Source organism: Falco naumanni, chromosome Z (genome assembly GCF_017639655.2).
Source record: "Falco naumanni isolate bFalNau1 chromosome Z, bFalNau1.pat, whole genome shotgun sequence".
Taxonomy (NCBI): Eukaryota; Metazoa; Chordata; class Aves; order Falconiformes; family Falconidae; genus Falco; species Falco naumanni.
In genome coordinates, this window is record NC_054080.1 from 83944139 (window position 1) to 83957816 (window position 13678).

General features: G+C 44.6%; 1 protein-coding gene across 4 annotated transcripts in view; it reads left to right on the forward strand.

Annotated features, from left to right (window-relative positions):
* The first annotated feature begins 6247 nt into the window (after nucleotides 1-6247).
* Nucleotides 6248-13678, forward strand: part of SMAD4 (SMAD family member 4) — a 29202-nt gene continuing 21771 nt past the window's right edge. For 2 of the 4 annotated variants that reach the window (XM_040579385.1, XM_040579387.1), the window contains exon 1: nucleotides 6248-6607. The gene's annotated coding sequence lies outside the window, so the exon portion shown is untranslated. Of the gene's footprint in view, nucleotides 6608-13279; nucleotides 13430-13678 lie in introns of all 4 variants that reach the window. The other 2 variants (XM_040579386.1, XM_040579388.1) reach the window with 2 other exon arrangements.

Sequence of the window (13678 nt, forward strand, 5' to 3'; positions counted from 1 at the left end):
TCTCCCCTCAAAACAAACCAGAAGTTGGGAGTTTCCCAAATTCTAGCTCAATTTTCTGGGGGGAAAAACAAAAAAAAAGGAAAATCTACCCTAAACATGTTTCCCTTAGCATGGATTCCTGAAAGCTGAAACACTTCATAGCTCTTTAATATAAACACTGAAAACTCTGTCAGGTTGAAGTACAGCTGCTACAGTTTGTGCTTGTTCTTTTGTTGAGTTGATGGTAATACAGATGGAAAATGAATCTGTTTAATACACAGTTTCCTTCCTTGCTTTAAATGTCAAATAACAAAGCTCCAAAAAACTAAAACACTCCCACTTCAAGGATCTCTCCCCTGAAAATGGTGCACTGCTCAAAGGTAGTTTGTGGACAGTGGTAATCCTCACCCAGACCAAGCTGGTGAGATGAGGAAGTTAAATCCTGCAGATAATTTTTCTATACTCTTGACATTTTCTTCACTAAGAGTGTGTAAGTAAGCAACAAACTTCAAAGAAAAAAATGAGTGTGATTTCCTTGCTTAATTTGATCAAATTGAATTCAATGTCTTATCCCCACCCTTCAAACAGACTTTTTACCTGCGGCTGCGGTAACTCCAAACTGAATTACATCAACATGAATATTTCGTGCTTCAAATGTAGAGGAACTCTTGGATTTCTTCAAAAAAAAAAAAAAAAAAGTTGGGAAGAATTGCAAACTTGAAGAACATGACTTCTGAAGCCGAAACTCCCTGATTTCTTGTGACTTCTCTCTTAAAAATGGTGAAAAGTGGGTAGAGTCTCCGGGTCATGCAATGGGAGATTCTCTCCACACACACACACACCCACACCCCCCCCAGTTGTTTTTCTTTTGTAAGATAAAAATCAATGGCAGGCACAGAGATCTTGATATCACACTCTGCTTTGAATAGTCAAAAGCTGAACGGACTCCAGCTGTCATACAGGGAAAGAATAACTAACTTTGTTGTCCTGATGTGCTTTGCTACATCTGCTTCCACACTGGAACAACCAAAAATTCCTATTTCTAAGCCATTCACAGCTGTGATAATGAAGTTCAGGGAGCAACTTCGAGGCTTTGTGGAAATTCACCCAATACCACCTGCAAATAACAAATCAAAGGCTGGAAATAAAACCAAGGGGCAATCCACAAGCCTATGCAGCCTGAAATGTGTGCACCCACTGCTGCAGCACATCTCCCTGCAGTGCTGGATGCTGCTGCTCCAAAACTGTGTTATCCATCCCAGCGGTAAATACATTTTTGTGTTCTTGTGGTTAGTGAATTGCTATGAATTCAGGAATATCTTCAGTTCCCATTCAAATGACAGAGGGTGTGGGTAGGTGTGTGAGATGCATCGATGGCACAGGCTCCCGGTGCCCCTGTGGTCCAGCTCAGTGTGCCAGCCCAGTGCTTGCCTGGTTGAACAACCACTGGTTCTTGCTAGCCTGCAAGAAGATGGCCTCTGGACTAATTTTTGGCTGGATTGCCAAGTTGATTAGCGAGCTGTCTTGCTGCACAAGTTGTACAAGGGCTGCACGAAGGAAGCTGCACAAGGGCTTGGCCAGAAATGGGGAGCTGCCTGGGACACCACCCCCACCTCCCCTTTCTAACAGTACTTTGCTGATACATTGAGTCAGTCCTACTGCATAGCTACATCCTAAATATGTTTTAGGATCTAAATCCTAAGTAAGAATAGGGCAGTTTAGATGAAGAACAGCAAGGGGAAGAGTGTATCAAAGCAGCAGATCAGGTCCTCTTCAGGTATTAGGTCTGGGGACTTTGTTGCACAGATTTGATGCGTTAGTGCGTTATTTATGGCAATTTATTCAGTCGAGGGAGGAAATGCTCCTTTTGTCTAAGCTGAGAAAAAGAGCTACAAGCTGCTTGGTCCGTATCGAAAGCCAGGTTAACTGTGTGGCTGTCATTTTTTGAAATAGTTCCTTTTTGGTGTGTTGTGGAATGAGGGTACCTTTAGTGCTGGAGTTATGTGAATTTCCTGTATTTTCAGTTTAATCTATTGTAGTAGTGGTAATCAGGTTACAGTTGCCTCTTTCTCAGCAGACCCATGTGTCTTTGCCTGCTGTGGTCCACTCTTCTCTCTCAGTCTGGATGCTAAATGACTTCAGAAATCGGACTGCTAGTGAGACTTGAATATTGAAAATTAATGGGAACATGTGTGCCAGTAAAGACTGAAAAACTTGGACCGTAAATTGTCTGCTTTCTCAATGAGTTTATCTTTCCATTAACCATTTGTTAATTACCTTGCCTTCAAATACATGTTCCTGAGAGTATTCCATCTGACAGCAGATAAAGGACTCCAGCCTGGTCCTGTAAGGACCAGGAGGGTGTTTTAACAAGTTCTGGGTATGTAAATGAAGATAGATTTCTTTTTAAGCTTCGTAACTTGTTTTAAATATTCTTCTGCTTTCCTGGAAGAGTTCCTCTAAATTTGGTTCCTTTTTTAGCTGGTACCAGTGGAGGGACGTGATAGAGTGCGAAAGAAGCTTTTTATGTTACGGGAAAGAGGAGGAGGGAGGAAATAAGACTTGAAGAGTTTTGTAACAGCGGAGATGGTTCCTGCGTTTTACATGTAGCTGCTAACGGAAGGGATGAGCACTGATCAAAGGGAGTGAGGGGAAATCTTCCTTCTGCTGAAGTCCATGTGAGTTTGCAAAGAAGGTTGAAAAATAAGTTACCTACAGCACGAAAAATGGTTTGCTGCTCCAAGTGTGGTGCAGTCTGCGCTGAGGATGGAGAGCTTGAGATCAAGTCTGAGCTCTAAATCCAGCTGGAAAAGGGATCCTTGATGCTCGAGGTGGTTCAGCCTTTGCATTCAACCATTCCCCATGGCCCATGGTGGGACGCTTCATCTGTCAACGCAGAAGAAACAACGATCTTCATTTGGGAGCATTTCTTTTTTTTAAACAGACTTTTAAAAGAATTTGCTTATACTGAATTATGTTCATTTATAAGGAAAAGGATATTAATTATTTACCTCAGATGGTTTCATTCTAGAAATCTTAATTTCTGGCGAGGTGGTAGGACTGATCCAGGTCTCACTGAAATCAGTGGTTTGGCACATAGTCACTAGAACAACTTAATGCATTTTTTATTAATAATAAAAACATATTGATTGGGATCTTGAGGTAAAACAAGTTGCAGAAATTTGATCAAAGTAACATTTTGGGGAGGGGGGTGGGGACGGATGCTAAACCACAACATGTTAAATTGATCCTGCTAGTCCCTGCATTTGATGTTTGAAAAATAAGTTTGAGTTCAAAGGTGTTTAGGTGGTTGGAAAAAGTACCATTTTCTCAGACATGATATCTCTGCAGCCTTTCAAAATCACTGTAATGGGTTGCAAAGGTCCTTCCCAGGTCTAATCGTTGCTGGAGCTGTTTGGCTTTGGGTAAATACCAGGTGAAACAGAACAAGGTCTTAAAAAAAAAAAAGATTAGTCTGGATGAGTTTGGTACAATGCTCTGGGTGATGCTCTGTTTGTGCTGAGAAAGGAAGATACTCTGAATAATTAGAAAAGATAAGGTGGGCACCTGAAGGAGATAAGGAGACCATCAAGTCAGGAAATCATTGAACAAAGAAAATGGAAAGGTCTACACCACCTAGGTTCCATCTACTGTGAATGGAACGATTAGGTGTCAAAATCAAATGAGTATGTACGTAAAGATGCTGTGTAACCTCTCACGAAAACTGTATAAAATACCTAACTTTTCACTGACAACTCGGGAGCTAGTCTGTCTGCTGCAAACCGGCCAGCTCCTCAATGTTGCACAAAATAAATACCTTTGCTGCTTAAAGACAAAATTGGTCTGTGAGCAGTTACTCTGTGCTGTTTTAGCATCAGAGGCAGCAGCTCAGCATCTTTCCTGGTGAAGCACCTACCCAGTGGTCACCCCAGTTTCTTTACAGCTCCCGTTTAGTCCTTTCCTCCTATGCTGGTGCTGGCTGGGGCAGGATTTTCCGTGTGTCCCCAGCAGCCACCGTGCACGGATGCTCGTGGACACTGCATTGAGCTTGGGACACCAGAGACTGATGGGGCACCTGCTCAATGGCTTGTGTGCCCCCAAATTCCTTGTTTCACCATCCAGTTGAGCAGGAAATCAGAATGATTACTTTACAAACCTCAAAACAGAGATAGGTGTAAACACAGAGTTACCGTGGCGCATACAGTACTTTTAAGATACCTAAATCAGATTTGTTCAGATTTAATACAACATTCGTGCTATAGAGGTGAATTAATCCCACTACCCCATAACCCAGCTGCAGTTGGGGATTTCCTTGTTGAATTTGCAGCTTGTTCACACCTGCTTGTGAAATAAGGTGAAGGATTGCACTGAATCTCCCAACACCCTTTCTTCTCCCCTCTTAAAAACTAATTTTTTGCCTATAGAGATGGCTGCTTCTTGAAAAGGTGTTTTAATACCTAGTCAGTAACGGCATTTTGCTGCGTCCCCATGGCCTAGGTGGAGCTCTGGTTCATGGTACGCCTTGAAAGCAAAGTAGGGCTGTTGCCAATGGACGGAAATGCCACATCTTGTATTTACACTTATTATTTGCCATTATACAACCAATAGGAAATCTGAAAATTATACTGCTCGGTGCTCAGCATTACCATTTTGCAGCTTTCATCCCTGTATTTGACCAAATCATCTCCTAGGATGAAGGGCTGCAGCTGGTTCTGCAAGCACAAGGGGGAAGAGACCCTTGCTTACAAATTATTAAATGATTTTTTTTTTTTTTAAAGATGCACCTTGGAGAGGGAGGGGAAGCACTGCTGCGTAACTTGCTGACATAGAGGCTGCTCTAGGCAGCCTGGAACCGTATCCATTTGCTGCACTGTAGTCCACAAGTCGTGCCCAGCACACGCTCCCCGTTGAACTGGAGTGCTCTTCTCCCGTCTGTAATGTTTCAAAAACTCTAGAAATAGATAATTTGCAATGCACTCAGCAAATCCTGGTGTGAAAAGGCTTCAATTACATCTACCCAGGAAAAGATGACAAATATAGCAGCATTTTACATTGCTTTTCATCACTAAGATCTTAAGGATGTGGAAGTGACTATAAATGATTTAATAGCATGAGCAGGAAATTTTGGTATGGCAATATAAAAATTTTTTTAAATTTCCATCATTCTTATCAGAAGAGCTGCGATAACACCCCAGCACCTTGTGAAACACCCCACTTAATTTAGCAAAAATTACTGCATTTTGCAGTGGATATGGTATTTCATGCACCTTTTCCTTTCTGCCTTGCATTCAAACGGTGGTCCAACACCAAAAAGGTAGAACGATGTAACTTGCTAATTTAAAAGAAGTATTCTCCTTTTCAGCTGGATTCCTTTGGAGAGTTTGCTTTTGCTGGATGAGATGATGAGGAATGGAAGAGTTGTTGCATTTGTTGGGGTTGGATTTGTGGAGCTTTGCAATTTGGAGGTTGCATTTGCAGGGCTGTGCATTTGTTGGGGTTGCATTTGCAGGGCGCTCAATTTATGGGGGTTGCATTTGTGGGATTTTGCACTTGTGGAGGTTGCATTTGTGAGGCCGTGCATTTGTTGGGGTTGCATTTGCAAGGCTTCCAACTCCCGGGTGTTGCATTTTTGGAGTCTTACACTTACGGGGGTTGCGTTTGTGGGGTTTTACATTGATGGGAGTTTTATTTGTGGGGTTGTACACTTACAGGGATTGCATTTGTGGGGTTTTACATTGATGGGGGTTGCACTTGTGGCCCTGTGCATTTGTTGGGGTTGCATTTGCAGGGCTTCCAGCTTTCTGGGGATTGCATTTGTAGGGCTTTACACTTCTGGGGGTTGCATTTGTGGGGCCGTACATATACAGGGATGGCATTGTTGGTTTTTTGCCCTTACGGGTGTTGCGTTTGCGCACCTGCGCGTTTGTTCGCGTTGCATTTTTGGAGCTGCGCCTTTTTAACGGCGCTGCTCGCTGTCCCGTCCCAGGAGCACTACCTGCGCCTCCCGGCGCAAGCGCCGCGGCCGCCGCCCGCCGCCAACCACAAAAATAACCCCCAAACGTGCCCGCCCGCCCCGCTATCCGGCCACCAACCACAAAACTAATCCCCAAACGCGCCCGCCCGCGCCGCTCTCCGGCCGCCGGCGGCGCGCCAACCGCGGGGCGGCGGGCGGGCGGGCGCGCAGGCGCAGGGGCGGCGGGTGGCGGCGCGGAGGCGCGCGCTGTGGCGGCGGCGGCGGCGGGGGGTGGGACCCGGATGTCGCGCATGCGCGGTGGCGGCTGGACGTGTCGGCGGCGGCCGTGGAGCGCGAGCTGCCGGAGCTGCGGCGGCACCACCACCACCACCACCAGGAAGGCGGCGGGGGTGGCGACAGGGACGGCCGTCACAGGGCGGCCGCGTGGCCCCCCACCCCGTGCCGCGGGCCTGTGAGCGCCGGCCCGGCCCGGCCCGGGGAGGGGAGGGCGGGGGGGGCGGAGGCCTGGCCCGCTCCGCCGCACCGGGGCCGGCTGAGGCGAGGGAAGGCCCCCCCCCTCCGTCCTCCTCCTCCTCCTCCTCCTCGCCGCCGCCCCTCACCACAGCCACAGGCCGCGCCCGGAGAGCGGCCGCTCCGCCGCCGCCCGCGGCCCAGGTAACATCCGCTCTCGGCTCCCGCCCGCCCGTCGAGGCCGCCCGCAGCGCCCCCCCCCTCCCCTGGGGCCGCGCTGGGGACGGGCCGGCTGCCGCTCCGGGGAGCCGGGGCAGCGCCCCCCTCCACCCCCGGGGGCTTCTGCTGGACCCCGCCGCGCTGGGTGCCCCTCGCCTCCCTCCCCCGCTTCCCCTCGGCGGCAACAACAACAAAATTCCAGCCGCCCCCCCACCTCCCTCGCCGCCCCTAAACTTTTAGTGGTATTTTTAAAAAGCAAACCCTTGTGCCCTCCGGTAAAGGCTGGCCAGCCGGCCTGTCCCCAGTTCAACTTCCCTGCGCCGCTGCTGGTGCGGAACGCGCTCTCCCTGCTCTCTCCCACACGCTGGAAAATGCCCTGGATGGTTTTGTTGGGAGCCGCTTCGCCTTTAGTGCTTTGCAATCTGCCATCTTTGCCGTAACAGAGAGCTGTGCTTTTAGCCGATTGCCAGGGCAGCGGGGGGCTGCTCGGCGCCAGGGGTGTGAATTTAAGATTATTCCTTCTTTCCTGCTCTTCCTTCCCATCCCCGGTGCTGGGGATGTGGGATTTTGGGGAGGTTTGTGACTTGCTGGGTAGTTGAGTCTTAAAAAAGGTTTTGCCACGGAAGGCTGATTAATTTCTGGGGTAATGTACTTGTGGGTTAGGTATGTTATTACTCGGAGCCCAAATTGTGCTACTGCAAACCAAGTGTTCTAAAACACAGACGGTCGGGGTAGGATCGTGGTGTCTTTTGCCACCGCTTCTCAAATTATCTTGGTTAAGAATGGTGTGCCACTGTCAACAGGCAGGAGTGATTTCAGACTCTGTGCGATAGCTGTCATCTTTTCAATTTTAAGACGGTTGTACTGTTGTTACTTTGTTCGGTAACGTAGGTAATCCCGTGCAAGGCTGTTGGATTAGCTCTACTGCCCTCTAAAACTTCACATGTTTTTGTACTCCAGTGTCATGATAAGTAGGCAACTTGTCCTTCTGGCCCTCCTCTTATCTTGGCCGGATTGCTATTGGAAGGGGTTTCTTCTCTTCTTCTCACTTTGCATTTTCATGAACCTCTTTTGATTTGCTTGTTGCATAAGCATGCGTGTTTAATATTGATATGGAAACTTTTATTTCAAAGAGCTGAAGCCTAAAGAGAAGCACTAAGTGTCTCAAACTGATTAAAATTCCTTTTTTAAGTAGATGGCTCTTTTACATAATGCATTCAAGCGCAGCGAAGGCAATAGGGATATGAGGTTTGAGAGGGTATCAACAGATTTAGTGGAGAACAAAGGTGCTGAGAGCAGATAGCTTGTTCCTGGTGAGGGGCAGCCTTCGCCATGCTGTTGTTAAGGTCCTGCTGGAACTTTAGGACTCTGTTTTCTTTTGTTGTTAACCTTGTGAAAAACTCTACTTTTGGTTGGGGCTGAAATTTTCCGTGCTTGCTTTGCCCAGAGGTGATTTTTTTTTTTTTTTTAAGCTTGAACAAATGCAGGGAACATTATCCCCGTGCAGATAACATCTGTTCTTTATTGTAATCTAATACACCTATTGCTAGGGTATCGAAACATTATGTACAAGTGAAAAATCACAGCAATTCTGCCTGAGCAAGGTTCGACTCTTCCTTTTATTGCTTGGCATAGCCACAATTGTTTCCTCTGTTTGTGAGGTTTTGACAAATTACTATTTGTCCTTGTTGAAGGAAGCCTTCTGCAAGAAGATGGGTCTTGCAGGATCCTCTGAGGAAACGTTCAGGTCAGGTTTGCTCTGTCATTCTACAGCAGGGACTTACACCACCTGCTTTCTGAACCTGCCGTTCCCAGGTTTTCATCCCCTCCTTACCTCTGGGTGCTGGGATGAGGAGAGGATGACCTCTTGCTCCGGGGGGACGCCAAGGGTGCCCTCTGGGAGGTGAGGTAGTGCAAGGCATGTATGTCTGCGTTGTGGAAATAGATCCGGTTGCAGAGGAGTTTACTGCCCTTCCCATGCTCATGGCATGATAATGTGCAGTGGTCTTCCTTCTCTGACCATACAGAAGCCTGTATTGAAAAGAGGAGTGTTTTTTTCAGCTGCATACTTTCTCAAAAATGAAAAGTAGAGAGAGGGAAGGGGAACCAAAATGAAAAATGCAGCTTTCTAGGATTTATAATGTGTGCATATGTGGTCACATCAGCATAGTAGTGCTACCTTTTTCATTGTGTCCTGCCCCCCATGCATTCAAAGACAAGATAAGGATTTGGATGTCGTTTTTATTGTTGTAAACATTCCTTGAACGAGATTTAAACCCCTCAAACCGTGTGCAGCAGAAACATGTGCTGCATTTACAGGATCAGTCTGTTGCTTTTGTAAAGTGCTTTTGAAAGCAGTTGAAGTGCACAGGTGGAAGCTGAGAGGAGTAAAGATGCTGAGCGCTGCCATTGGGCAGTTACATCAGATCAGTTTCTCTCACAAAGAAATGGCTGCTCGTACTTTTTAACCATGGATTTATGGTAGGATGAAAGAATTGCCACTCAGAGTTGTCTTAAAACTCTTCTCCAGTTCCTTTTGTGCTGTCACATGTCTTCAGTTTTTTTGTAGCTACTGACAGTGAGATGAGCAGAATTGATACTGATGATTCAGATACACGCACAAAAATAGTATTCTCGGGAATGTTAGCTCTTACTGTACAGAACAGTGTGAGTGTAGTACATTCTTAGTACTCTTTCTCTTGTTCTTTAATGCTAATTGTTCTTATGTCTACAAACATTTTGTTCCTGTTCACCCTTTGGGCAAGCAGATAATAGTCTAACGTGCTGGAAAGTATCTGCAGTTTAATCACTTATTCATATCTTCATCAAATCATGAGCTGCCTTTTGTTTTATTGGTTTATGGATTTTTCTTTATCATGTTTATCATAAAACTTCTACCACTGCATTATTAAACAGCAAAACTCTGGAGTAATGTTTTGGTGGTTAAAAGCTATCAAATCTGTATGCTGCTTTTCTGACATCTTTGTGTTTGTCTAATTTTGGAGGTAACAGCTTATGCAAGAGCCTTACTTGTCCTTTATTCATGTGAAATGTTCTAGCAAGATGTCAATTTGTATGCTGTTCTAATTAGCCAGTTCGTTAGCATTGCATTTACTGCCTGCTATCAAAATGCTGGAAATCTGTGACTGGCATGGCTGTTACTGGTAAATCGTGCTCCCAGAGCATCAGTGGCAGCTTCAAGCAAATAGCTCAACTATTCTTATTTTATCTTAGATACATTTTTCAAGAAATTACCATCATATTTGCAACTTGGATATATGTTTTTGGCTCAGATGTTAGGAGCTTTTTTTTTTTTTTTTGAAGACCATAGTGGTAATACTCACTGAAGTCATGGCTCATCATGAAGGATACTTTGTCTGCAAATTTGCTGACTTGCTTAGACCCTTCTACAGTGTGTTACAATGGATAATGGCCAAGTTATCTTAAGATTCATAGCATAGATAGAAATCCTGTATTGTACCTGGTGAAGGCTGTTAGGCACACTTACTTGCTTTATGTTACTGTCTTTAGCATCCCTGTACGTTTGTAACACCAGCCATTACATGGATATGCCAGGCTTATGTATTTATGTGCATCACAGAGCATTTTTGCATAACAGTTGCTCTATGAGTTCTCATAAAACACACATAAAATCAGTGTTCCTATTATTCAGAATAGTTCAGTTAGCAGGGACTTAGAGCGCCCATGTGTTGAGGGTCATTTGAAATGCTCTGAGGTGACACAGGACTGTTGTCTGATTGGTTTGTACAAAAAGATGGCAAATCTCTCTCTGTTTGAAAGGCTTCCTGAGGCCCAAATGTGTCATCTGATACTTAGCATGTGTAAATTTTCCTCTTTGATTTTAACTTTGCAGGCTGGTTGGATTCCCATCACAAGGGTTTATTTCAGGCTTCTTGTGCATGCAGTCGCAAATCCATCTCGCATTCTTCATTTGCTTCTGGTGTGTCGGTATATGCTGCGCATTCCCCTGCCTCCCCCATTTGCCATGTTTATCTGCCTTCCCCACCAGCATCTCCAGACCTTCAGTACCGTGTCTGTGTCTGGAACCGCTTTTCTGAGCTGATCTGAAAGACTGCTTCCCTTTCTCCCTCAAAAGCTTTTCAAAGGGCCATTGCTGCCCTGACACCTCCAGGAACTCTAGTTCTAGTTGTGCCAAGGCTATACTACATTTTTAAACATTTTTTTTCCCTTTAAATACAACACTTCACAATTCTTAGCATCTTAATTTTTAAAACAAAGTGTTACTTGATCACTCCTAGTCATGGTACTTCTCATGTAATTTGTCCTGCAAACAGTGAAGTCTGTCTCCGAAGAGCCTCAAATTGTCTCTCGTTTGAAAAATACCTAGTTTGCTGTAGAAACTTCATTAATATATGCTAAGAAAGTGACATGGAGTGGGTTTTGGCCTTTTGCCCATGTCTTAAAGTAATTATCCAGTGGCATTTGGACTGTCACATTTTTAGACTGAGTTTCTTGGTGAATTTGATCCCTCTGCAGCTGCGATTGGCTTAAACCCTACTGTAAATGAGTAGGGTAGTGTATCATATCAGCATCGGGCCTGGATTAACCATCTTGCCCATGCTGTTGGATTGCTGATTGCCTGGATCATATTCCTTTGGGTTACATCGCTGACTTCCAGCTCCATCCATAACCGCCTGGTTTGTTCGCGTAAGCGTGTTATTTCCTTTTGATGCCAAAACGGCACAGAGTAACTGCTCACAGACCAATTTTGTCTTTAAGCAGCAAAGGTATTTATTTTGTGCAACATTGAGGAGCTGGCCGGTTTGCAGCAGACAGACTAGCTCCCGAGTTGTCAGTGAAAAGTTAGGTATTTTATACAGTTTTCGTGAGAGGTTACGCAGCATCTTTACGTACATACTCATTTGATTTTGACACCTAATCGTTCCATTCACAGTAGATGGAACCTAGGTGGTGTAGACCTTTCCATTTTCTTTGTTCAATGATTTCCTGACTTGATGGTCTCCTTATCTCCTTCAGGTGCCCACCTTATCTTTTCTAATTATTCAGAGTATCTTCCTTTCTCAGCACAAACAGAGCATCACCCAGAGCGTTGTACCAAACTCATCCAGACTAATCTTTTTTTTTTTTAAGACCTTGTTCTGTTTCACTTTTCTTGTTTGGGATCGATCGTTCTCCCCAAATTGCAAAGTGGCTTTTGTGGGAAGAGAGGGGGAAGATAAATGACTTGTGAGTGTAAGGTTGTTCTTAGTATGTAGAAAAGAATGTGAGTTCTTTTTAAGAAATCTGGATTTGTAAATCCTCAGCAAATTTCAACCATGTTAGAGTATTGGTAATGGGAATTGTTTGGAGGAAGGGATTTTTCAGGTAAGTTTAAAAATTGACTTGACTGAATGGCTAGGGCATGCTGATGAGGCTTTAGATGGAGTCTTTGTATTCTTTTTAGCAGCCTTTGCCCTTGTGTCTCAGTTGAGCTTCTGTATGACTGTAGTAATACCTTTGTAAAAGCAAGGAAATCAAGTCCATGTGTTTTTTCTAACTGTGAAAAGCAGAAAAAACTTCATTTTCTTTTTCCAAACCCCTTGTACCTTCTTCAGACTATGTGCATGTCTGCCTACATCTGTATGCGTCTGGATGCTTTTCTGATGAAGAATTTCAAACTGGAATATACCTCGGCAACTCTCGGGTGTCATGTGAGGCCTTCCAAATGATCCTGTCTCTTAAATACCTAGTGTGCTGCCTGAAGAGTTGCTGCAAATATTTGGAAGTCATGGCTTGTGCTGTTTTTGTTACCCTGGGTTTTTGGCATGTAAAAGCACTTGTTCTTAAGCTGTGCTAGCTTATGATACTATCTTGCTGGTGCAGCTGAAGAGATACTGGCGAAGAATCTGGAATATTAATTTTCTGTTCCATAAATACGTTGGTTATCCCTTTGGGTGAGATCTCATGAGCTTTTTGTACTTTGCTCAGGTTTTTTCCTAGTTGATCAGGAGCACCGTGCTTCCACAAATGGGAAAGCTCTTCTAGGGCTCTGAACTAGCTTTTGCAGAAGATGCTGAGCATTTAAACGTGGTCTCTGTTTTGTAGTCATGCTAGTAAAGTCATCGCTGTTTTGAGGGAGAAAGTGTAGTAGCAGTTGATCTGAGAACAGTGGAACAGTTTGAGTCAGTCTGGTGTTTATTTTGCTTTCCTGCTCATAAGATAAATGTAAGTGCAATGAGGGCACTAGTGTGAGAGCTCACTAATGTTACTTCCACGGAGATAAGTCAATAATATATTTGCTTTTAGTTCTATGAGGTAGCATACTGTTACGGATGCCTGTGTTTTTAGAATCTATTTATATTGTGCAGGTAACCACTTCTGGCAGAATTATCCACAGACATGAAAATGAGGCATGTGGCACCAGTGTTGCATTTTTAATTTTAGACAGCTGCTTCATGGTTTGAATTTCATTGCACAGGCTAGAAAGATACTTCACCCTTGAGCAAGGCGTCGGTGGGAAAGTATGTATGGCAGAATTAGGATGTATTTGTTCAAGTCTGCATCAGTCTTGAAGGATTTCAGTTAATGGTTACTTATCACTTCTCTGAAATAGCAGCACAGATCATCAAAGGTGTTTCTAATTACCTGGCAATCTTAACTTCTTTTGTCTTTCAGATTTATCTCGTCTTCAGAGGATCTTACTCTTGTTCCCATACTGTATGGTTCCAATGCAGGCTACTGCAGAACACTAGCTGTTCACTTGTTTCATAACCTCCCTGTTAATACTTTGTTACTGAAATACCTGACTTGCTAGAACAGAATGAGGTACTTCTCTATAACTTTGTAACTTGTTAGCATTTTACTTTAGCCTGTCTGGATTCCGCTCTCCCCCCCCCCCCCCCTTCTGTGTTCTGCTTGCATCACACTATAGCAAAAGGGAGAGAAATACCTTTTTGTTCTTCGGTAGGTAAAGCTGAGAACTTTACTACAAGTGCCGTCTCCTGCTGCTGCTTTTCTCATGTTCACTGTCTCTTCTCTCTGCCTCTTTTCCTCCAAAGCATGCGCTCCCCCATT